Source organism: Protopterus annectens, chromosome 11.part0 (assembly GCF_019279795.1).
Source record: "Protopterus annectens isolate FY-2018-M chromosome 11.part0, PAN1.0, whole genome shotgun sequence".
Lineage (NCBI taxonomy): Eukaryota > Metazoa > Chordata > Ceratodontiformes > Protopteridae > Protopterus > Protopterus annectens.
In genome coordinates, this window is record NC_056745.1 from 692,195,532 (window position 1) to 692,223,198 (window position 27,667).

Here is a 27,667-nt window from a genome sequence, read left to right on the forward strand (position 1 = left end):
ACTGCAAATGGTTGTGGTGTTCCCAATAAAGTGTTGGTAAATGGCTGACAGCAAGCCCTTCAGATAGGATCTGGTCCAAAAGAATTTCAAATGAGTGGGCACAGTAGGTCTTACTAGAACCTGGAATAATGGTTTGACAGCCTTAGATTGATGTAATGCCCTAAACTGCAAGTATTACCAGAGATGGCATTCCCTTCCACACACTTTATCCTTAAGTGCTTAAAACATTAGAAATCCCTCCTGTTCTTGAGTGCAGAGGTCATGCAAGAAATATATCTTTTGACTGATCCATTTCTGCCAGTGAACTGGTTTATTATCAATGAGATGATGTGTGTTGTTCCATATCCAAAAGCAGAGAGTAGGGCCATTGTGCACCCAAAACAATTCCTGGAAGGCCATAATATCCCTTCCCCCTGGTTCCCATACTTTGTTCTTGATACCTTGTGCCAAGATGGCTTTCTGTGGAACAATCAACTGTATTTCCACAGGCATTCATCTGGGAAATAATACCATCCTGGCATGTAATGTCTGAATAATAAAAGCAGGCTGGTGTACCTTATTGTATCTGGGACCTACAGCCCTCCATTGTTTACAGGCCCTAGCAACGTACCCCTCATTATGTGAAGATGCTTATTGTCCCAGATAAAGGAAAGGTAAAGTTTCTGGATTTTTTTGAGGAAACTGGGTTTTGTTCAAAAAAGGGACATGTCTTGAAATGCAAAGATGTTTGAGAAGAAGGAACATCTTAATAGTCTTGACTTTAGCCAAGAAAGGAGATGTAGTTTACCCCATACAGTCAGACCACTCCTGGTGGCGTGTAGTTCCAGAGTAACTTTTAAATTCAGGATGTCCCAGATGTTAGTGGAAAGATAAATTGCCATGTATTTATTTGTGAGTATGCACAAATATGATACTTTGATACCTTAGAGCTGCACTTAGCCTATCCGCATTTTGATTGCGAGATAAAAAGGAGCATTTGTGCCAATTTAAGGTAAACCCTGAGATATACCTGAACCACTGTAGAGTGTTGATGATTTTGGAAGATTCAGCTTTGGGTCCATAATCCACAATGCTCCATCATCTGTGAACTGCGTGGAAGAGTAAGAGGTAGTGTCATTATTTTTTATGCCAGCTTCATCATGGTGCTGTCATAAGCAGGCAGCTAAAGTTACAGTAAGGGAGAGAAAGGGCATCCTTGATGGGTCCCCCTACATAGGGCAAAGGGTAGGGATGAGATGCTATTCTCAATAACCTGAGCCATAGGTGTAATATAATGATGCTTGCACCTTCCCAAAAAAGGCCTTTAAATCCTGAAAACAATCATGGCCTCTCATAAATAGTCCCACTTCAATTTATCAAAAGCTTTCTTAAAAGTTAAGACATGTTCTCCCATAGGACTGTTCAGAGTCTTAATAGATTACATGATATTCATCCATTGATAAATTAAGTCTGTTTCTGTTGCCTTCCCTTTAATAAACCCTTTTAGTGAGGTATGACAGATTTTGGGGGTCACTGTTTCTAATCTGTTGGCAGGAATCTTCACAAAACTTTTAAGTTCTGTTTACAAAAATTAAATGGGATGATATTCTAAAGGAGATTGTAACTTCTGGCTAGGCTTTGGTAGAAAGACAATTGAGGCTGGGTCAGAAGCACAGGGAAAGAATATGGAGACCTCAGCCTGTTGAAATAACTCCAGTAGTGCCTTAGCTAGGACCTTTGAGAAGGCAGCATTGAATTCACTGGGAATTCCATCAGGCCTTGAGACTTTTCCTTTTGGAGGTTGCTTAATAGCAGTACAAACCTTGTCCTGCATAATAGAGACATTCGGGAAAGACACATCTTCATGTGAAATCTGAGGTAGAAGGATGTTGTTCAAGAAATCCTGTCTCGGTTCCTTACCCGGGGTGGAGCCAGGATGGCTAAGTGAAGACATCAACTTCTCAGAGCTCTGCAGTATTAGTTTTAAAAAAAATCTGCTACACTTTAACTGTTAATAGCTAGTCTACTCAATACTCAATTTCTATGAAGTTTTATAAAAAGTTTCCTGTCACATTTACTTTGAGACTGCTTTAATGAATGAAGATGATCAATTCCAAGCATTCTCATGTTGACACTTCACTGAAAAAGGGTATACAATTAGTGACATCTACCCTTCAGGAGCTTTCCTTGAAAATGAATGGTTTTCAAGAAAATTTAGAGAATCTAAGAGAAAACAGTTTTAAACAAACTGAAATCTTCAAAGAAATGCTACAACAGCAACAAGCAAAAATCCTTGATATGGAGAATGCCTTGAATGACATAGATGGCAGACTAAAAGAAGAATCTCAAACAGACTTTTTACTAAAACAAAATGCATAGCTTCTAATCAAATTAGATGATTTAGAAAACAGAGAAAGGAGGTATAATATAGGAATCTTTGGTCTACCAGAAAAAAACAGAAGATGAGGATTTAATTTCTTTTCTTAACACTTGGTTTCCAAAAATATTAAATCTCTTTTTTAATTTCTCCAAACCTTTTGGGTTTCTAATAACATGATGGGATCCCATTCCTAAGTCAAAGCATAATTAAAGTTCGTGAAATTAGTATTGTTTCAGTCTTTCATGTTAGCCACAAGTGCTCTTCGCAACACCCGCAATGTGCCCACTAATGACTCCTTCTGCAATTCATGAGGAGTTACATGTATCAGTAATATATCTAAGTACGACTGTGAATTCTTTTTTATAAGACCCATTGCTCCTACTACTATTGGAACTGTCTGTGTATCCTGTTTCCACATTGCCTTCATTTGTGCCTTCACATTCCGGCATTTTATGACTTTGTGTCTGTCTGTATGTAAGACCCTGTAGTTACGGGATGTAGCAGTTTCAATAATCAGTGCTACTTTTCATGCTTTGTAAGCTCTCCTTGAACCATTTGCTGTAGCAGACAAATGCGCAAATGTCAGGAAAATCCTACTAAGCAGCTGAACTTTATTGAGGTTAATCAGTCTCTTTAATTGATGGCAGGTGTGTACCCAAGAAGACTGTTGTATTAAATCAAAAGGTGCTTCAACAAAGTATTAGTTTAAGGGTGTGCAGACTTATGCAACCTGCTTATTGTACATTTTTTATTTTTTATATTTTTCCCCCTAACAGATTTGTTTGTTTTTCAATTAAATTGTACAGGTTATAGGTCACATTAAAGGTGGGAAAAGTTTTGAATGATTTATTGTGGTCTCATTTTTTTTATATCACAAAAAACTGGCATTTTAATAGGGGTGTACACATTTTTTATATCAGCTGAACTTTATTTATTTATTTTATTTTATATTTGTTTACCGGGAAGGTCTGCCTGGGCCAAGGACCCATTTTCAGTGGAGGTCCGGGAGAAAAGCTCCAAAAAAAAATTTACAAATAACCATATATAACAGTAACATAACCACATTTAAAACAGTAACATTCCAAATAACTACAGTATTTTAACATACACAGAGAAAAAGTTACACTATATAGGTTTCTAGCCTATATAAGACAGTGGCATTATTTAGACTATAGAGCAGTAGTAACTTATATAATACACTCAGTGATTTCATATAGGGAGTAAACATATTCCTTGTAGAGTATTACCAAATGTAAGGAGTAAAAATAACAGTGCTTAGAGTTAACAATGGTAAACAGCAAGATATGTAAGAAAGTGAGAAGAGGGGGGAGGCAGCCAGGCAGGACTTTCCATGTCATTTCATGCTAGTAATTACAGGAAGGGGATGGAAAGCTGGGAGATAGATCAAATAAGATAGTATGACCTGGTATTATATGGGAGAGTGATAGTATATTCAGCCTGGGTTTGTGCAGGAACACATCCAGTTGTTGATGAAGTGTTCCTTAAGTAGATGTTTAAATTTAGTTGTATTAATGCAATTAATTATTGTTTTAGGTAGTGTATTCCAAAGTTTAGATATGTGGTTAAAGAAGAGAGAACCCCCAAAGCCATTGTTAAATTTGGTAACTGTTAGAAGGCCTTTGTTTGGAAGATCTTAGTGTTCTAGAGAATGGGGTTTATAGCACATCGCCGAACTTCTATAAGTTTGAATGATGTAATATCGAACCCAAAAGTCTGAAAGTCTCAGGGAAAAAAATAGATGTGTCGTTTTCGGGGCTTTGCTATTTCCTCTACTGTGGTGCGATCTTGGAGTTTGTATATTTAAGTAGGGGGGATTGGGGGTGTAGTTTTAGTTTAAGGTTTATGTTTTTGTTTTTTTTTTGTTAGGAAACCGATTTTTCCCCCTGGGAAACAAAAATGCTGTTCTGTATGTTCGTTATTGTGTGGTGTCGGACTTTTGGGCTCAATATTACATTGTTTGAACTTATACAAGTTTGACGATGTGATATAGACCCTAGAGCCTGAGTAGGGTTGAATGAAGTATTTGAGAGAGGAACAGCTATGTGAGTGGTTGAGTATGTAGTGTATAAAGGTTAGCTGGTTATAGGTCAGAAGATTAGGAAGTTCTAGCTATTTTAGATGCTGCAATGCCTTGCAGTGGTGTGATCTGTAAGGGAGGTTTGAGGCAAATCTTGCTATTTTGTTGTAACAGAACTCCAGTTTATTTAACTCTGTTTTTCTGAGGTTTGTACATATAAATGATGTGTAAAGGAGGGTGGAAAGTAGATGGGTTCTGGATAAGGCTTCTGTGGTGGGGTCAGTTAGGAAATGTTTGATCCTATACAGTGAGTCTAGTTTGATATGTACCTTTTTGATGGTTATGTCTAGGTGCTTGACAAACCTCAGGTCACTCCTAGGAGCTAAGTAAGCTGTACTGGTTTTATTATAGTATTATAGGAAGATAGGATGGTGAATGGGATATGCTGGCTATCTGTTTTGTAGAGCATGAGCTTAGTTTTATTTGGGTTGAGAACAAGTTGAGTGTCAGATAGGTAACTTGCAATGTCATTGAAGGCTTTTTGGGTTGTTTGAAGGAGAGAAGAGATAAAGGGTGCTGAGCAAATAAGGGAGGAATCGTCAGCATATTGAATAATTGTTGCATACTGAGTGGCTGTGGATAATTTATTTGTGAATATGGTGATTAATAGTGGACCAAGTACTGACCCTTGAGGTAAGCTGACTGAGACAGTTAGCAGGGGTGATAGTTCATTATTCCATTTGACTGCTTGTCGGTGGTCTGATAGTTAAGAAACCATAACAGGGTGGACTTCAATAGCTTTATGGTGGCTAGTTTGTTGAGAAATGTCTGGTGGGAAACCATGTCAAAAGCTTTTGACACATCCAGAAAGATAGAGGAGATATGGTGACCATTGTTTCTGAGCTGGTTAATTAAATTAGTGAAGTTAACAATGGCTGTAATGGTGTTATGTTTAGGCCTAAACCCATGTAGGGAAGGGGATAGCAGGTTATTGTGTAGTAGATATTGTAGTAGTTGTGTATGAATACATCTTTCAAGGATCTTAGCAAAAGGAGGGAGAATAGCTACCGGCCTATAGTTGCTGAGGTCAGTGGATGTCCCACCTTTGTGCAGTGGGGTTATGAGAGGTTTTCTGGAGTTTTGGGATGTATTTTATTTTACTGGACCAGTAAATAAGGATAGAAACTGGGTAGGAAATCACATCTGATGCAATTTTCAGATAGTTACTGGGAAGCTGATCTGCAGAGAGAGTTGTCAGTTTAAATTTAGAAAGAAGTTTTTATAGTGCTGGTTTATATAGACTTAATTGAGAAGGAGTTAAGTGAGTCTAAAGTATGAGTAGGTAATGACAGAGGGGTATTAATGTTGTTTTTTATGAGTGATAGGATAGAGCTGATAAAGTAGGAGTGGAACTGTGAAGCAATATTATCAGTGGTATTGATAGAGGCTGGAGCAGGGGTTGTGGTGTGTCCAGGCTTCAGCAGGCAGTTAATGGCTTGTCAGAATTTTTCTGGGTTATTCTGATGTTTAATTTGAGTGGTAGTGTAGTATACTTTTTTCATGTATAATTTATTTAGCTAGATTATGGAGCTGTCGATAGTTGTGTAGTGATGTTTAATTTTTTGTGTCATGGTAATGACAACAGGCTCTATCTCTTTGTTTAAGGTGTTTTTTGGTTTCTTTTGTGAGCCAAGGAGTAGGTTTGGATATAGTACACATTTTTCTGAGGAGAGCTAGCTGATTTAGGATACTGATAAATTTACCATTAAAGTATTGGAGAGCCATGTCGATACAGAGGTGTTTGAGTGGAGACTGGTCACATTTTTGCAAAAGGGTTTTAAATACTTCAAGTGAGAATTTTCTTTTATTGCATATGTATTTATAATTAACATTTTTGGGAGGATGAATACGTTATTGAATTAGGTAGGTAAGTCTGTGATCACTTAAACTGTCTGGGAGACAGCCTGATTGATAGTAGTGGGAGGGTTTATTTATAAGAGACCAATCTAGTACAGACTGTTTATTACTGTGTTTGTCAGTCCTGGTCAGAGTTTGTATCATTTAGCAGTACCCATGTAGATCTATGAAATTGGATGGATTTTCATGAATGCAGGTAGCCCAATGACCAATCTAGGTTGAAATCTCCCATTATTATGGTTTCCTGCTCATATGTTGATGGACACCAGTAAAGGAGGTCTTCAGTGGAGGTTGGGTTATTTCCAGGGGAGCATGTGGACTGCTATAATAATTGTGTGTTTATAAGAGTTAATTTGGAGTCATGAAATTACTTCTGGTATGATTTCCATTCCCTCTTGTGAGGTCAGAAGATACATATGCAGTCCTACAATTGCAGATCTATACATGTAATTAATTTTGAGGAGGCCCATACCTTCTTCAGAATAGGGAATAATATAGGTTTGGTATACAATGATTTTTATAAATCATTTGATAAGCAAGAAGCATGCTTCTTGTTTTCCTGTCTAACTGATCCAACACCTTTTGGGGCCAGTCTCTCACTCCAAAATTGTAGGTTAGGACAGGAAGAGAAAATTAGCTTATAGATTATAAATCTCCAGGAGGGTTTTTCCTATCTTATAGAAAGAACCCACAGAGCCATAGGTAAACTTATTCCTTCTTCCACATCTTCTCCTCCATCATTCTATAGTCATTAAGTTCATGTCATATATTGATAAAGAGTTAATGCTAAAAACTGCGTAAAGAAAAGCCCCTCAGAAATACAAACAACATTCAATAAGATTTGATAATGACTATTCATCTAAAACAATAGAACTTAGAAAAACTTGTTGGCCTCTTGTGAAATGTCTTAGACAGAATGGCTTTAAATCTCAGATAATTTTTTCCAGCAAAAGCAAAAATACATCTGTTCAATGGAATAAAAATCTTTAATAACTTGAAGGAAGCTTCTACATTTGTAAAAAAAAAAATAACATGCTCATAACAGTGTCTGAAGATATGGATTGGACTGTTATTCTCTGAAATGAACCTCGGATAAAAATACATGGACTGACATAAAGAAAAAAAAAAACAGATCCTATTTCTTCCAGTTCCAGAAAAAACACTAAATCTACAGCCAAGTAATGGCTGTTACTTTGAATATCCCCTTCTAGTTTTTTAACTTTGTACTTGTCAACAACTATGAAGCCTTTAAGTTCTAGAAGTGAAAGCAGTTTAAATCAAAGAAGATACTAAGAATGCTTACTGTTCAATTATTCATTGTGCAGAACATATTTTTCTAGGTTTGCTATCATTTGTGTGATCAGACTTTGTTCAATTTACTTTAGTCCAAACGCCAATTTCGATAGTATGAAAAGAACGAAAACAAAAATGTTGAAATGCACAACAGTGAATGCACTACAGCATTTGCTGTTGTGAATTTCAACATTTTAATGCAGGTTGCAGTATAGTGGGGACTGGGAAATGTACCCTTTCCTCACTGTAGTGCAATCTTGGAATTTGTATATACAAGTAGCAGGGGGTGTGGGGGTAGCAGCCCCCCACATGCGGGGTGCAGATGTTCTTTGCTGTGTTTTGCAGGTTATACAAGTTGTGGAAGTGTGTAGAATGCTAGAAACATGCCAAATTCAACATTCTCCACTTCTGCGTTCAATATATTTTGCAGTTGTTCTTTTCTTTGCTTCTTTGGTTCAGGAATGTGTTAACTCACACAAGGTGCGATCATACAAATAATAGTAAACTGTTTTTCTACTAATCATTCTGAAATCAAAGTAGGTGTCTCAGTTGCATTGTACCAATCAAATGTAATTTTTCTCTCTCAGGTAACTTTTCTCTTCATTTACCTTTTTATTTAGACCAATAATTTTTATTTGTTTATTTATTTAACATTTGTTGACTGGAAAAGTCCAACTAGGTTCCACAGATCCTGTTTTCAGCAGAGGCCTGGGGAGAAATGCTCCAGAAGCAAAGTACTCCTTTAAGTTATAATATATATTTTTATCTTCTAAATGCTAAGTTATACTGTCCCTCTCATTTTGTCTACAGATGACAGCATTGTGATTTAATCTTAATTTTCTTTGTTTCTATTTTATGATAGGAGCTTTTCTAATGAACTTTTCAATTTTGCTCTATGTATTTTAACTATTATATACACTTAAGTGGAGTTGTTTGCCTCTTCATTGTTGTTTGCCTCTTCATTATTATTAACCCTTAGATTTTTTATGCAATGTTTATTATTTTACATATGTTATATACATTGATACAGGATTATGCTAAATATTATGCATTCAACAGAATCATTTTGGTAATGAAAAATAGAAACAAAGAAAGGGAATGGAATACCTGCAGTGCATCATGGCTTGGTGCAGGATTTACAGTTTATATAATTATATTTCTAGTTATTGTGATTTCCTGATAAAGTAATAATTAATCAATCATAAATGTTTTTTTCTACTGTTAATTATGTTTAAAACAATTTCTTTACTGAATGATATTTGACATTACATCTATTTTAGCTTTATGCTTTTGCACAACTTAGTCTTTTATCTAATTGATACTTGTTTTATTCTGTCCATTTTCATCTAATTGCTTTGGTGTAGTATCACAGCAATGCTTTTACTGCAGAAATAAAATATGATTGAATATTACTCATCATATATAAAAAGAAGGAAAAGAGGAAAGGAAAAAGAAGAGAAGAAGAAAAGGAAAAAGAAAGAGAGGAATAAAGAAAAAAGAAGAGTGGAGGGGAATCACTTAAATATATATTATTCTAACATGTTTTACTTAGGAATGAGAAACAATGTCTTATTTTGTTAAATGGGTTATACAATATCTATTTTAAAAATTATTTTATAAAGTTGTTATTTTACTCAGATGTTATTACCATTAAGTTGTTATTTGAAGTTATACATACTTTTAGTGCCAGAATCATATAATTGCTATGAAATTTCATCTGAATGTTTTACAAACTATTTTATGTGTTTATTAGCTCATAAAGAAAGGAATGGGATTAGTCTTAATGTCTTAATGTCTCTAATGTGTACTGCTAACATTGATAGCCGTGGGTGACATACTTTATTCATCTACAGTATCTTATACCTTTATACTTTACGGACACAATAATTTATTAGAACATCAGTTTGTTGCCTCATGACTAGTTGATACTAAACATTTATAGTTTCATTATTTTTATTATTTCTTGATAAAACTATGAACTGATTTAACAACACTAAAATACTATCACCATAAAAATGAACACATGGTAAGCAGATAAGAAATTATAAAGTCATATATTATTGCAGTTGAGATCAAAATAACAGGAAATATTAAATCTAATCCAATGATATAAGTATACAGTTTAGTGTTAATTGGAACCAAGTTGCTCTCCTTTTTCAGTAAAACAAAGTAGTTAAATAAAAGAAAAGATAAAGGGGGAGATTTGAACAAGTGTGTGAGTAATAAAGAGATGGCACGGCAAAGAAAGGAGAGAAAAACAAATTGATTATGTTAGTTCTTCTTCATTTAAATATTAATTTTACTGAATTTTTGACTCCATATTTATATTTTATAAAAATTAAAAAAGTCTCCTAATTATTTACTGCAGAGTTCAAACATATAGATTTTTTTCTTCTCTTATTTTTATACGCTATAGACACAATAGGTAGCATTGGATAGCCTTTTAGGTTTTGTATTTGTCTATTGGGTTAGGAATTTGGATAATTCCATATTTGTAATTACCATTTGCTATTTACAATATAATTATTATTTTTCTTTACTATCTTTTTACTCCTTTATTAGGCCTGATGTAGCAATCTTTTTGCTCCATTGATTCAAGGGACTTCTTTTTACATGTTATGTTATATTGATTATTCACTTTGAGTAGTAGAATTATAAATATATTTAATCTAGCTACAGATAGACTTAATGATGTTATCTTTAAATGACAGTGGTTTAAACAATCCAAGGAAAAGATCAAATTTAATATATTATTTAAGTGCAAAAAAGGCACAGGTGTTTTTTCTTCAAGAATCATATATCAAACGTGTAGAAAAAAACATTTGGAACCCAAGTAATTATACAATTTTAGCCCAATCCTCTTTCAAAACTAAGAGAATGGGTGTCATGATTCTTTGGAAAAATATATAGAGCTCCCACTAATTATTCATAAATATGAAGACCAAGTTGGTCTTTTCCCTTTTATAGTCTTAAATTTAATAATATATTATGGACTCTAGTTAATCTCTACTGGTTTCCAGGTATGGGAGAAAGCCTTGCTAAAAAACATCTAGAAGTTATTCTCGGTAGTTTAAAGATAATTTAATTATAGATAATGATTTGAATTGTATATTGGAGGAATCTGATGTTAACAATTGGAAGAAACTGAGATTTACATCCATTGCAAAAGCTCTTATAAAATGGAAAGAATCTCTAAATTAAAAAGATATGTTTAATATGAAAGACCATTGTTCATTGCTCTATTCTCATCAGGATTATAAGTATGGCACACAGACAGGTATTGATAAAATAGCATTCTCTCAAGACTTAATCACTAGGATATCTCATTTTAACATAATTCTATGTCCTATTTCTGACCACAATGTTCTTATCTTAAAACTTCAAACAAATTTTAATAAACTATTTTTTAACTAGAATCCCTGCTTATATAACTAAACTACTCAAGGAATGTAGACCTTGGTTGATCTCTGAATTAAACTTTTTTTGGAATCCAATAACTTCCCTGATATTAATATAGTTATGACAAGGGATTCATTAAAGGCTTATATTAGTGGCAAAATTGAAACTTGATATAAAAATAAAATTAAGGAATGGGATTCAAAATTGCAAAACATTCAGTCACAACATCTGCTGGTTAAGTCTAAATTTTCTAAACATAATAGGTCTAACACAAAAGAAACATTAAATAAATAATATATTGACATAATATCTCATAAAACAAATCTTGCTCTAGAAAGATTAAAATTACATCTTACTCCTTATCACCCAAACATATGGATAATGTATTAAAAAGAATTAAATTGCAATAAAAAATTAATGATATTTTAGAAGTTAGACATGAAAGAAATAAAAAAATTCCACAGATATTATGGACATTCTATCAAAATCAAACTCTAGTTCTAATGTTAAGATTTCAATATTCAATCTTAATTCTTATAATATTATGAAAATCCCATAAAAAATCAAAGTTGACTTAAATAAACAAATTCCTTATAAAGAAATTGTAGACAAAATTAAAATTCAAAATCTAATAACACTCTAATAAAGTTCCAGGTATAGACAGAATTATAATAGAAATTTATACACTTTTTCTCACTCTATTCTGTCTTTTTTCCATAAAACTTTAACAATGATTACATTTCAAGAAGAGATTCACCATTCCTGGAAATGTTCATTAATTGTTCCTACATTGAAAGAAAACAAAAGCTCACAACTATGCTCTTCTTTTAGACTTATCTCTAAATAATGATTGTAACTTTTTATGTCGATTATTACTGAGAAAATAAAAGAACCTATAACCCAAACAATTAATTCTAATCAAATAGGTTTTACATATCAAAGAAAAACTCATGATAACATTAAATGTATAGTAACTCATATATATTTAAAAAAATACCTTTATTGAATCATCACTTCTGACATAGGCAAATTTACATTTATACAAAAGTAATCAAACTGTATTAAATTAACATTATGCTTCACATATATTGCTATATACCATATAAGCTAAGCATCATTACATACATTATTTAATTCCTGCTCCTTTTTGAAAAAAATAAATGAAGAAGCTTTACTAATTAATTTAGACATTAAAAAAGCTTTTGCTTCCTTCAACTGGAATCATCTATTTGAAATTTTAGAACTTTTTGACTTTCCTGAAAGTTTCATTTCACTTTTAAAAATATTGATGATAATAACAATACTACTACTACTACTACTACTACTACTACTACTAATAATAATAATAATAATAATAATAATATTGCTTACATTAAGATTGGTCCATTCCTTTCAAAACATATTTCTCCAATTAAAAGTACAAAACAAGGTTGTCCACTTTCCCCAAATTTTATTTGCTTTAGCCAATGAAATGTTTGCTATTTTAATTAGAACAAATTCAAATATTACTGGTATAAATATTTTTAAACAAATTGATCCAAAATTATGTTATTTGCAGATGATGTTTTACTAACTCTTCCTAATTCAAGGCCAAAGCTTGTTGAACTAGAATCTACAATTAAATTATTTCAATCTATTTCTAGTCTTATATTAATCAACCCCAATCTAAATTTTTAATATTAAAAAAAATACATAAAAATCATATTATTGGTAATCAACTCCCCTGCCTGGAATACTTAGGCATTACACTTCTGACATCTATAGAGGAAATAATAAGTGTCAATTATGATAATATCATAAATACAATAAAGATTCTTCTTTCTAAATGATGCAACCTTATTGTTTCATTTGAAGGTAGACTTCAATTGAAAAAGATGATTCTTTTACCTAAATATTATATATAATACAAGCTCTGTCTCTTCTACCTAGCAAACATCACATTAGTAAAATAAACAATTACTACAATGTCTGTAGTTCCTTAACAAACTTAGAATAGTCCTTCTTCATCACATTAGAACATGGGATCTTGGAGGAATTAACTTTCCTGATATTGATACCTACATCAAATATCAATATTTAAAATGATATAATATTTGCTGGAGATGTCTGCAAGAATGTAATACTAGTTAGTTTTATTTTTTTAGGATTGTCCTTCTTTAAATTTATTTTGTTGCAATATAAATGATTTCTTGAAAACTTTATTTTCAGATACTTTCTCTTTATCCAAGTTTTTAATTTTATTTAATGCATGTGATGTTTGTGATTTGGAATGTGTAAATCCTTTTCTTTTATGGACTATCCTTGCAGTTACAAGGAAATATATTACTAGGAAAATGGAGAGCCACTAAATAACCATCTTTTAAAGATTGTTTGTCCTTAAAAGAAACAGCCGTCAGACAGTCTAAAGTAAAAGAACAAGGAATTCATTCCAAGCCATTTACAATAATCTTGGTCAAAATTGATAACTCTTACCAGCAGAATCTTATCTCAGATGTCCAAAGAATTAAAGTGAAAAAAAGGATATTCCCCTTGCCCATAATTGAATTTTCCATCAATCTCCACTGAATTTATTCTTTCAGTCACCGTAAATGGGCTCTGTCTCTTAACTACAAATTTGTTTTCTGTAGAAGGTATTAACAATAATACCTCATACACATTAAATTTTCTGTCAGGCCGTTCTATTATAAAGTCTTTGTTGTCTCTCCCAGGTTCTCTGCTTGTGTTCTTTTACTACTGACATACCCATTTTTACTTTGTCCTACAAATTAAGAGTATTTTATCACACTTTTAAATTGGGCCTTCTCTTTTCTCAGTTTTCCTTAGCAATGCCAAGCAGTCTACTGATATGTCTGCCTTACAAAAGTTCAAATGGCATAAATCCATTTAAACCTTTTTGCAACTCTAAAATTGCAAACAATAAGAAAGTAACAATGAATCCCAGTTTTTGCCATTTGCATCATTAATTTTCCTTAGCATGGATTTCAGTGTTTTACTGAACCTCTCTACTATTCTGTCTGCCTGTGAATAGCAGACAGAGGTATTCAACTGTATGACTTTAAAGTACTGTCTTAACTAATTTAATACACTTGACATAAAAGGAATCCATTGATCAGTAAGTACATCTTTAGGGATATTCACTCTAGAGAATAACAGCATTTCTCTGTTAACATTAGCTTTGCACAATGTCACTGCTTCTGAAAATTTTGTAGTACTGTCTATTATTATTTGTCTTTACAGAAGTCCATTGCTAAATTTTACTAGTGGCCCTACAAGATCCATAGACATATGTTTTAATGCTACCTGTATGATATGTATTTGGACAAATGGACTCTAGGAAAGTTGTATGTTTTATTCCCACATCAGGTAGGTGGATTCATTTTTCTAGTACTGACACCGCAGTGCAGCATAAAGGGAGTGCTGCACTGCTGAGTGTGTCATTCTTCTGATGAGATGTTAAACTGAGGCACCATTTAATTGAGTTGGTAGCTCAGGTGGATGTAAATATCCCACAGCATTTATCAAAACAATATGGATTGTTTAAAGAATCAAAGCAACATTATATAAAAACACAATCTCCTATGTAAAATAAAAATATTTTTTTCAATATTCTCTTTTTGTATATTTATAAAAACATACAATATCAAACACAAACTTCATAATACATTATATTCCCACCCTTTTCTGTAACTACTTTTCTGCCTCTCTTTTTATTTCATATTAATCCCATTTTATTATTCAAAACTTCATTGCATCCCTCCAAATAAATACATGCAATTTATCCATTATATTCCACCAATATTTTCAACCCCTTTATAAAAAGCATATACAATATTCTATTTATCTCCAATTCTTGTCCAGAATTTTTCATTCTTTCACAAAAATAAGGCTTCTTCTTCTTTATTACACACTTAACCTTTCAGATAACAGCTTCATTGCTAACCTTATTGAAAGTTTATTATCAGACTAAAAAAACTTCATATTCTTTACTACAACATATTTTTTTCTTTTTTTTTTTTTTTACTTATAATAGGTTCTCTAATTTAAGTTCCTATTATTCCCACAAAGATCAGTTCTGGAACATTTATCCATAAAGTTTTCATACCAGCATTTTATATTTTTGTCATTTCTATTATGTGACTCATTCTTTTATTTTATTCAAATATTCAACATCTCCTTCAATTTCATCACATCTCTTACAATTCCTAGAGTACAAGATTTGAAAATGTGCTCATACTTTATATTTTAACCACAACATCTTATTCATTCTTTCTATGATATTCAGTACCCAAAATAAATAGAATGAGCCCCCAAAATTACTAAATTTATTAAACTCAACCCCCTTCTATCTTGTATTGCATACTATACCTCTTTCTTCAATATTTAACCTGGAAAAACTGTATGAAAGACAACTTCTAATAGAGCCTTTTCAAGCCTTTCTGAAAACATAAGAACTCTACTTAAGTAGGCTTTTTTTTCTAATATTACGAGATGCATTAAGTATACTTTTTTCTGAACTGATAAATATTAATTTCCATGCAACAATCACATTTTTATAAATTGCATTAAAATAATTTCTTTGCTTTGGAATAATCAGTCTGTCTCCAAATGTAATGCCTTGCACTTCAGTATCAGTATTTTCTTTGAGGTTGTGCTTTCCCTAAACTAGTGTGAGTAGAAAAACAACGTTCACTTTTTTCCTTCTCTTTGTTACCCTTCCTCTTCCTTCTACAAAGGGTATTCTAAACCAAAATGTATCTTTAGTTTTTCCTCTTTCAATTATTACAGATGTTTGTGGCTTAGAGTATGCTTTCCATTGAGGTTTCTCCTTGAGGATACAGCAGAAATGGATCTAGGACTGTTGAATGAAAGTTCAACAGTCCAAATCCACTATTACAGAACACACTTTAACGAAAGTGCTTTCAACGAAAAGGCGCTTTGCTAAAGTCTGTTAAAAAATATATATGAAATCTACTTTTACGCAGGGGGGCAAGCTCTCCTGCACCCCCCACATCCCCCTACTTTAATATTCTCACTCCGACATCACACTACAGTGGGGAAAAGGGAATTTTCCCTTATCCACACTGTAGTACAACTGACACAACAGGCATACTTACGCGAAAATGCTGCTTTGGTGTAAAGCATTTCCTTGTAAGTATGCCCGTCCATTCACAATTTGGTAAAAATTGCATTCGTGCAACAGTCCTAGACCCACAGAAATAGGCTCAGAACTCTACATCATCTGACTTAGCTCCTTTTTTGCAATCACTTTGTTCTGAGAGTCCTATTTCATAGGTACATAGGTTCATAGGTTGGTACTAGGCTATCGGCCCTAAGGCCTATGCAAGCCTAGCCATAACAATTCCCTGGAAATTTTTTCCCATAATATTTACTTCTCTGGGCCCCTGTCTAGCAGGGTGACTGACATGATCCCCGGGGTGAATTTCCTATCTCCCATCCAATCATCAAGGTTCCTTTTGAAGAGGGCCAATGAGGTGCTCTGCTTGACATATATGGGCAGTCTTTTCCAGAGTATGGGGAGTCTCTGAGTCAGGAACCTATCCCTCCAGCATGTTTTGTTCATTGTGATGATAAGGTTTAGATCCCTGGAGGGTGTGGCTCTGAGGGATTGGGATTTCTTTAAGTGGAGTATATCCAACAGCTCAGGGTTTGACGTGGCCTTGTATGTTAAGCAGAGATCGCCTCTGAGTAGACGATATGCCACAGAGTATAGCTGGAGTTTTTTTACACGGTCAGCATATGGCATCTGCTTTAGGCCTGTGATTCTTTTAGTGAGGTATTTCTGTGGCCTTTCCAGCTGTTGCAGATGTCTTGTGAGGTACATACCAAATGGGGCATTATACTCTATAATGGGTCTAATGAGGGATGAGTACAGTGGGACAATGACCTCCTTTTTTCTGGATGAAAAGCCCTTAGTGATGAGGTGTGCCACGTAGAAGGATTTCCTGACTGTTGTGGTGATGTGTTTATCGAAAGTGAGACCACTGTCCACTTGTGTCCCTAAGTCTCTCATCACACTTTCGATGTTTAGTGTCTTGCCACCTATGTGGTAGCTCATGGGTAAAGGGGATGACTATACATTTCTTGGCATTAAGCTTGAGCCCATGGCTCTGGCACCAGGCATCTGTTTCTGTAAGGCCCTTTTGTAGAACATCCACATCATTTGGGGATTCAATAATGGCTCCCAATTTGCAGTCATCTGCAAACTTTGTTAGCCAGAGTCCCTTAGTGTTGGCCTGTACTTCAGAGAAGTAGATGCCAAACAAGAGTGGTCCCAGGACTGAACCCTGAGGTACTCCACTTGTCACTTGTCTGGAGCTGGATTTGGAGTCTCCTACTTTTACAGTCTGGGTTCTGTCAGTAAGCCAGTTGGTAACCCATCAAGTGATGTAGGCATTTATGCCCAGCTTAGTAAGTTTATCTATGATTCCAGAGGAGTGGGGGATGGTTTCAAAGGCCTTGGCGAGGTCCAGATAGGCTGTGTGGACCTCCTTACCCTCTTCCACAGCTCTGGAGACCGACTCGAAGAAGTCAATCAGATTCAGGAGACAAGATCGTCTCTTCACAAACCCAAACTGGGTGGGGTCCAGTGTCTGGAGGTTGCCGATGTCTTTGTTCATGTTTATAAGTTCCATGATAATGCGTTCCATGCCCTTGCAGATCAGGCTTGTCAGACTGATGGGACGGTAGTTCCCGGGATCCAAGGTGGATCCTCCCTTGTGGAGCGGGATAACTGTACAATTTTTTTTTTCTCTGTTTCTGTGGTAATACTTCTAAATCTCCCTAGGGTTTTCAGTCTCATACAGACAGTATCCTTTCTATTGCCTAATTATAATTAAACTATAGTCCCTTTTTTCGCTTCTGTACCAAACTCCCTTCTGTTAGCTTTGATTCTGTATACCTATGTGTGGGTCATTTTCTTGTTCCCCTATTCCTACACTGAATGGATGTGTCAAACTGTTGATTTATCTCTTTCTTGAGGAGTGTATCAGTCTGATACAATGGATTCTCTCTCCATCTCCATTTTACACAGTGTTTTAAAATGAGGAAAATCTTTTCCACATATTACATCATGAGTTAAATCAGGTTTTAAAACTACATGATGTAGTTCTTTATATTCTAGGCAAACTTTGACATGGTTAAACATGTTTCCAGAGTCCAGCAGAGCTTGGCCCTCCTTTTCTTTCTAATTACAGTACACTTTTCACTTCCTTGGTTTTAAGAAAATGTAAGACTCAATTACTCTAGCTGTAGTTTTATCACACAAATAGGAACAACCTAGTCTTAGAGTTACCACTTGTCCCACTTTGTGAGGGACAGTCCCTCTTTGGGCAGTTGTGTCCTGCGAAAAAACTGAAAAAATGGCAGATGTCCTGAGATTTTTGTACGGAAATATTTCCTAAGTTTTCTTTCATAGTTTCATAAAACAGTTATTTTTTATCTGAAACACCTAAATGTTATATGAAACAGCATAAGCAACTCAAATGCTACACAAATAAGCTTTTATTTTGGCAAAAAGGTGAAGTTCTATCCTTTGTACTGGTCATGGGTATGTTTTGTCCTGTAAATCTGACATTTCTACAGAAAACGTCCCACTTTGAGCATTTGAAAAGGTGGTAACCCTACCTAGTCTACATTATGCATTCCGGTTTTCACTACTAGCATTCTCTGCAGTATAAGTCACACAAAAATTAACATTGTGACTCTCTCCCCACATTTGTAACAAGGTAACACACTGTTTGATACTTTTTCAGAGAATATTATATATTTCTTCCTACACATTTAAACTCAGAAGCAGATAATTCCATTTTAAATGATGTGTCATCTAATACACACTCAACTAAAGTTACTAGTTTGTCAGAGTTTTAGGAATGGCTTTGTAATGGCCTTTTTATTATATTACTAGTCAACACGTTTCTCGACTTTTCTACTTCTAAATTTTAAAACAATGAGAGAGAAGGTCACACTGAAAAACCAATCAGTAAAAACTAAATGAAAACTCCAGCCAAGCTAGAACTTCCAATGAGTGACCTCCCAAACCTCCTGAAACAGAGGCACATGGGATATATGCAAATGACCCTTATGAACATCAGGTGTTTCAGCTATATGGTGATTCTGATTGCCCATGACTTTTACGTTTGAAGTTGTTTTATTGGCCTGAAATTGTCCATTAAAATGACTTCAAACGTAAAAGTCATGGGCAATCAGAATCGCCATATGGCTGAAACACCTGATGTTCATAAGGGTCATTTGCATATATCCCATGTGCCTCTATTTCAGGAGGTTTGGGAGGTCACTCATTGGAAGTTCTAGCTTGGCTGGAGTTTTCATTTAGTTTTTACTACTTCTAAATTTTCAAAAAATATGTTTCCTCTTGTTATTAGGTTTTAACCATAGTTTAAAAATATGGTTTGAATTCTGCATCTGTGTTCTTACTATTTTGTTATTCATATCATAAATTCAGTTATAAATTATTATTGCTTGTACATCAGAGGTTATTCTAGCCCTATAGAAATGTTCTTTTTTAAATTTGTCATAGTCATGTGTTTAGCTGGCTGCAGGTCCTTGTATGTTTTCTATGATTTTTATGTCTGATGTGATGATAGGAGTTTTAACCAGTCTGTTTTGTTCCAGTCCACTAGGATGGTGTAATGTTGAAAAGCCTCCAGGTATGATTCCAGGTCATCATCTTTGATTATTTTTTTTTCATTACAGTCACTTTCTTGGGGTTGACAGATGCACTATCTTCTATTCATTGTAGAAATGTCAGCTAACTGTATCCCAGCCCTGCCCTGCCCTTAACCCTCACCATGTATTCTACCTTAACAAAAATCTGAAATAATGCCACTGTTCAGACAAATTTGAGCTGAATATGTGGTAGGATTATGGATAGTATATCAGAAAAGGAAATTTGCTTTTCTTTCAGAATACTGGGTCTCGTTAATTTGTGTTCTCAATATAAGGAATTGTCAGTATGTTTTGGTCAATGTTTTTTGTGTTGATCATTTAACATGTCAACCATTCATTATATAATCATATATATAAAATAGTCATGCACATCTATAGGTCTATATATTAAGTCATTCACTCCGAAGGAGCTAAGGAAGTTTGCAGTAACTTCCAATGGACGGAGCCTATGCCTTTTAACAGAATCAAATTATGTCCTCACATTTCAAACAAATGCTCATATTTCTGAAACTATAGGGGTTATGAAAGAAATATGCATAGCAAACTCTTCAGCGCAAACTATCTTTATAGTGGCATTATTCTTTATGTTCTAGGTCTTAAACCAAATTTTATTTGTCACAGTAACTATTACCTTTGTAATATTTCGTAAACAGCTTACAATATCTCAGCAACAACTCAAGTTACACACATACTGTCAGCATCATTTTATTCATCTAGCTGAGAGCTTTCATATGAGACTAAGGAGTTCTGTCTGTGTTACTTGACAGTTGAGATATTTAGAAAAATATGAAAATTATATCTATATAAATTAATATCATAAAACAACAATTAATATCTATTTACCTGCACTAGACAGAGGTCAAATATTAATGCAGTTGTGTTTGCCATTGTATAAGCTTTAAGATGAAATATTTTAAAACATTGTACATAACATGGTTTTGGAATTATTGATGCAAATATGAACAAACAATATTTGATGCCTAGAGGCACCAGTAGGAGTTAACTGCAGATGCACCTGAAGGTGTCACTCGGATGTAATGAGTTAATAAGAACAATTATAAAAAGAATACAGTTGCCCCTTTTTTAAATGTAACAATGCTAACAGTATAGGCAGCTTTGGGTAATATCACATATTCATAGCTTCATAGATTTATAGATTTATAGATTGATACTAGGCTAACACCCCATGGAACCTTTCTACATCCAGCCATGTTTTCCTGATAGAATAATGATATCCTGTATGCAAACAAGACATCGAGGGCTAGGCATTTATAAGCTACCTCTATCCATAAGGGAAATGGGTGCCAGGACCAGAGTAAATTTTCTATTCCCCATCCACTGGTCTAGGTTGCACTTGAACTGGGTAATAGATGAACTCAGCTTCACATGGATGGGAAGCCTGTTCCATAGGAGTGAGAGTCTCTGGTACACATATCTGTCACACTGACATGTTCTGTTTAAATCATAGACAAAACTCAGGTCCCTAGATCTTGTATTTCTAGTACTGTTTGAATTACAGATATGCAGGAGAGTCATAAGTGTGGGGTCTGAGGATGCCTTGTAAACCAGGCATAGATCACCACTCAGCAATCGATAGGAGACTGTGTAGATGGAAGGGGCTTTAAGGTGCTCTGCATAAGGCAGGCTTGTTATGCCTTGTGTTCTTTTTGTAAGGACCCTCTGATGTCGCTCTAGTTGTTGCATATGGTCAGGTACATACCTAAGGCAGCATTACACTCTATGATTGGTCTGATAAGGGTGGAGTACAGAAGGATAATGACCTCTTTGGACTGAGATGCCAAGTCCATACTTATATGTTGTGCAGTTTAAAAGGATTTCCTCATTACTATGGCCACATAGTGGTCGAAGGCAGGGCTACTGTCTACATGTGTACCCAGATCTCTGACCACTGCGTTGATTCTTAGGACCATATTATCAACATAGCAATTAGCTGGGATGTATGACTTCCCAAAGGGTACAATTATGCATTACTTAGAATTGAGTTTAAGACCATGGCTTTGGCACCACCTGTTAGACAGACATAGGCCTTCTTGAAGAATGGGAATATCTGCTGGGGAGTTGATGATAACCCCCAGCTTGTAAGCATCTGCAAACTTAGGCAGCCATAAACCTTTAGAATGTGCATCCATTTCAAAGAAATACATGCCACAAGGAGTGGGGTCTAGTACTGAGCCCTGGGATTACTCCACTAATTACTGGCCTCTTGGTGTAGGTGGCCTCACCTGTTTTGACCTTCTGGGTCCTATCAGTGAGCAAGTTGGCTATCCAGAAGCAATGAGGCCTTCTGACTTCATTATCTACCCTCAGAATGTCTTTGCATCATCTGGTATTTCCTAATACGGTTCACCAATACTGCTGGTTATTAATGAGAGGTAGTATGGACTGTGCTTTAAATTAAGGAACATATAGATTCCGGATTTTACATACTCTGAGGAAAGATCTGCTGCTCTAATTATATTATTTACTAACTTTGTTTAGGACTGTGAAGAAGGGCACCACTTGCCACCAATATGTGAAAGACCAGACTGACACTGGAGGAGTCTTGAATCCCACTACTGCCAGCCAGTGTACCACCTGGGTATTTGAAAGATAGGAGCTACGTTCCCTGGATAGCCTCCACTGCCCTAAGTAGGTCTGCTGACCACTAGAGGGATGGGTTGATGAGTCACAGTAGTGATATCTGATATGTTAAAGTAAAAAAGAGAAAAGTATACCCACATATAATTCAATAACCAATTCTATTAATACATCCTGGCCCCAAGAGTGTAAATGGGGATCCTGGGTATGGGCTTCCAACATCTACAGTCAGACTAGGAATTCACACTTACCACTTACAAAGCTGAATATTTTACCTAATAGTCCAGGTCTTTATCTCACTATTCTCTTAGTGAACCATGCTTGTTTCCAGTTTCCCCTTAGCTACAGTAACCCATTATTATTGCCATACACAAGTGCACACGCACACACACACACACACACACACACACACACACACACACACAGTTCCCAGGAAGGCTGACAGAATACTTCAATTCCCCACAGCCTTCTCCTTGGCATGAAAATACTGGCACCACCCTAAATATGGCTAGGCCCCAAACTCGCTAGTTACTTGTCAGTCTTGATTTAGACAAATATAAACTTGAAAATAATATTTCTATATCTAACTTTAAGGAAAGATACACTGCACTACAGGTCCTGCCTGATAATATCAGTAATCACTACCCTGTTATTTCCACATGGCAGTTCAAAACTACAACCCCCCCCCCCATTGTTGTAGGCAAACCATAACATTTCAAACTCTGCCTACCACACTGGCATCCTTAGACTGGACTCCCCTCTATAATATTCTAGACCCAATGACATCCTTGCCTTATTTACCTCAATCTTGTCAGATATGCAAAATTCACCATGCCCTACTACCAAAAGAAGGCACAGAGGACAACTATTTCCCTGGTTCAACTAGGAAAAAGGCAATGCCTGGAAACAAAATCCAGCCAATATCCAGCTTCACAAAACTTACTTTACTCTTACAAAGATTAAAATAGCAACAAATCAGCTAAAGCACAATATTTTTGACAAAGTAGTTATCCACTACCTATAAACTTAACTTCTTCTGGAAAGAAATAAAATACATTAAAGGATACATCACTAACCTCTACCCTTCTACACCACTCCCCTGGCAATAAGAGCTCAAACTTCATTGAAGGATAAAAAAAAAATTCTTAAATCTTCATTTTAGACTGCAACATATCCATTTCTTAAATCTTCAATTCAGACTACAACATATCATTTTAATCCCCCCTTCTCAGCATCACTTGACATCAAAAAGGATAAAATGACTCAGTTCTACCCGTTAGCTGAGTGCACAACCACATTTCACTTCTCTGAAATCACTATTAGTGAAATAAAAAAAATTACAAAACCTAAATATCACTTTTTAGCCAAATTCAGTATCTTACACCCCACATTCATCAGAAAAGCAGCTGAATTCATTCCCAAGTCACTTATCCATATTTTAGTCTATTACTTAAACATTGTAGCATAATCATTCATTCAAGCATTCTATTACTATTCGCCTACCTAAGTTCTAATCTCCAAAAGACTTTAAACACTTCTGAGACCATCTTAAATTCTGCCCTATTATAAAGAAAAAAAAAGTATAATGTAAGTAATTACTTAAATACATTAGTAGCTACAGCTTACTTTCAGATAACCAGCATATATTTCACAGTACCTTTAGCATCACTACAGAACTATTTTCTGTAAACAATAACATTTATTGTAATATGACAGATGGTTGTCTTACAACAGCAGTCTTGTTCATATGATTTATGCCTTTGAGACTGCCAGCCATGTTTTATTGTCACAAAACTCTAAAGACATATAATTTCGTACTCTCACACTATATGCTGATGATAGTTTATTTTTGGAAGCAAATAAATCGCATACTGACCTACAGCACAGTTACAGACATGTTTCTTGAAATTATGCCTATAGACAACCACTAAAAAAAACACTTTTCAGTCCAACAAAAACAAATTTAATGTTTTTTGCTACCCCTTCTAGCCAGGACAGCAGTTGCTAAAAATGTACTACTGCCCAAAATGAATGCAGTCTATCCTTTTCCTGCATTCCTCGACCAATTCTGAAAGGATACAGGTTGTAGATTGTTTTTTATCTACACTATTGGCAGATTCTTCAACACACCACCACAGTCTCATTAAAAAATTGTTATCAGCTACCAATGACTAATTAGGCGTCCTACCTGTGCAAACATCTTCTCTTCAAAAAAACTAAAACTAGGTTACTGCTCACCATAAAAATCTAATATTCCAGGGAATAGACCTGTTTCTTAGGAAATAGCCAGTATGATGACATTTCACTAGGCAGGTTACCCTATAAAAGTAAAATAGGGGAAAACGCTTTTAAGAGATTAGGTTATACCTCCTATTGAAATCATATTAAAGGTTTACACTGAAGTGCTAGAAAAAAAGTCTCTACAAAAACATCTCATTGATGAAACCATCTGCAAGTGCTGCAGGGCAGTAGATAATCTACCTGCCTAACTATATAGCAATCCTTAATGCATCTATATCAATTGTACAGTAAACTCTCAGTTAACCAGCATTCATGGGGATTGGTAGATGCCGGATAACTGTAGTTTCTGGTTGCTTGAGAGTTGCTATTAAAAATAGGCCTGACTAATACTGTACCGTGTACTCCTTGGGTTGACTTGTTCTCAGGTTCGGTTGAGAGGGAATTTATTCCTATCTTCCTTTTTAAACCTCTAAAACTCTAAAAATGTGGTATGTTTCTGCAGGGGAAAACAGAAAGTGCAACACATGAAAATTGTACTGTATTTCTTCGATATTTTTTTTTTCTGGTTGTTTGAGGGTGCTGGTTGCTTGAGTTCTGGTTAACTGAGAGTTTACTGTACATACTCTATATGTATTTTTTAAATATTTGGTAGTCCATTATTCTTTTATTATTTTTATGAATTAATCATGAAATTGATTAGTTGGCATAAAGAATAACATTAACTATATTCACCCACATTAAAAACAACCATTGCCATTCTTATGAACAGACAATCAGAAATACTCATAATTCATGCATATCTAGTCTATTGCTTGACCACATTGTGACTGGTTACATTATCATTGAAGTATAGATATCCATTTGGGTAAGTTACACCAAAATCTAGTAAAATCTGCAATTTTAATACTATGTTGGTGCACATGCACATCTAATACAGACTTGTCTTCTTAAAACAATTTAACCTGAAATAATGGCATTAGCAAATTTGATAAGCTTACTTTTATCCCCCTTTTTTAACCTCCTTTAGTCATTCAATTAACTCTATATATTAATCAGCCCAATCTTCATGCACAATGAGCCCTTATAATCAGTCATCAATGCCTGTACCATTTTTTGCAATTTTTATATTTCCCTTTCTATCCCATACATTTGGCATGTCTGTTACCAATACCTTATAATGCATCTGACCCCTCCCCACACATACACAATTAGCATACATTTCTTTTATACCCTTATCCTACACCTCAACCCCTTAACAATTAAAAATGAATAAAGGAAAAAAGAAAAGAAAATATAATTGAACTATATACCAACACCCAACCTCTTTATTTTTATTCACCTAATTATTTATAGAGTATTCCAGTAGCTCTTGTCTTCTCCTCCTCTTTCTGTCCATTTTCTTTTGACTATTCTAGATCTTCCTATCCATCCACTGTGTTTATTCTGTCCTTTCATTCATTGAATCTATGGCCACCCACTTCCTCATATACCCCCTTGTACTCTTTTGAGGCCATACTGTATTCTGTTTTTCCCCATTTATATCAACATGTGTTCAGCCTCCTTGATATGTGGTACTTTCTTACTCTTCCACATCTGTGTGGTTGCTTTTACACCCACTATCATAATCAACGCGAGCACTTCCACATCCTCCCAAGGTGTTTTGATCAGTTCAGCAAAAATAGTTGCTCAGTCACCATTTACCTTTTTAACCAAAAACTGTATTTTTCTTTTTTGCAATTTGTTGTTAAATATTAGTAGCTTTCCACATTCCCAAAACATATGCTTCACCAGCATCTACTCTCCACCCCTTGATAAATATTTGCCAGCCTACTTGCTGTATAAAGGTATCTATAAAGACACTTCCATGCAAAGACTCTAAGCCTCTGTGATTTCATTGCATATCTTTAGTTGCACTATGAGATCACAGTCCTGCTCACTTACCTCCACCCATAACATTTCTTTCCACTATGACTTCATTGTTTTTTCTTGCTTGTCTCCTTAATCTAATCAAACTTTTGCAGCTTTAAGAAGTTAATGGTCATACAAACTTCCTCTTATCCTCTCTAATGTCTGTATTAGTGCTTGTTGAGTCACCTCTTCCTCTCTGCTCTACATGAGTCTTTGAAAAGCTTGCTTCACCAATTGATACTCCCATTCCAACTCTTGTTCTAGTTGAAATACTCCCTGACAACCTCCCATGTTTTACATCTGTTTCCCTTTACCAATTGCCTCCATAATTTCAAACTTGTCCCTCACATTTGCCACCTCTGTAACACATTCTGATTTATTCCTATCCATCATCATTTCCAACTATGGCTATTATCTCATCTTTCTACCCTTTTATTAATTCATTATTCAGTTTATTATTTATACTGTATACATCTTGTACCTCATTTAGTATTTAATGACTGATTGCTTAGTGTTTTGTATCACTCTTTAATTCTATACATTGTGTAATGTATGCCTACATTCACTGTTTCCTAAACTTTTTACCTCAATTGTATAATATAGGTTCATAGGTTCATACTAGGCTATCTGCCCTAGGGCATTTATAAGCCTAGCCAGAGTGTGTGTGGCTTTCACCACCCCTTAGGATGAGAATACTATACCCATTAGTTTGCTGTGCCTCTGTCCAGCAGTGATACAGAGATGATTCCCAGGGTAAACCTACGATCTCCCATCCACTAGTCAAGATTTCTCTTGAACAGAGTCAGTGAGGGGCTCTACCTCACATGGACTGGGATTCTTTTCCATAGTGTAGGGAGTCTCCGGGTGATGAATCTGTCCCTCCAGCACGTCCTATTTATATCCGTGTTGAGGTTTAAGTCTCTTGCTCTCGTGGTTCTGGTGGATTTGGATTTTTTGAGGTGGAGCATGTCCATTAATTCCGGGTTGGACATGGCCTTGTATGTCAGGCACAGATCACCTCTGAGCAGATGGTATGCGACTGAATAGAGCTGGAGTTTCTTCAGTCGGACATCGTATGACATATGTTTGAGCCCCTTTATCCTTTTGGTGAGGAACTTTTGGGGTCTTTCCAACTGCTGCAGGTGTCGGGTAAGGTACATTCGAATGGGCGTTGTACTCAATCATTGGTCTGATAAGTGAAGAGTACA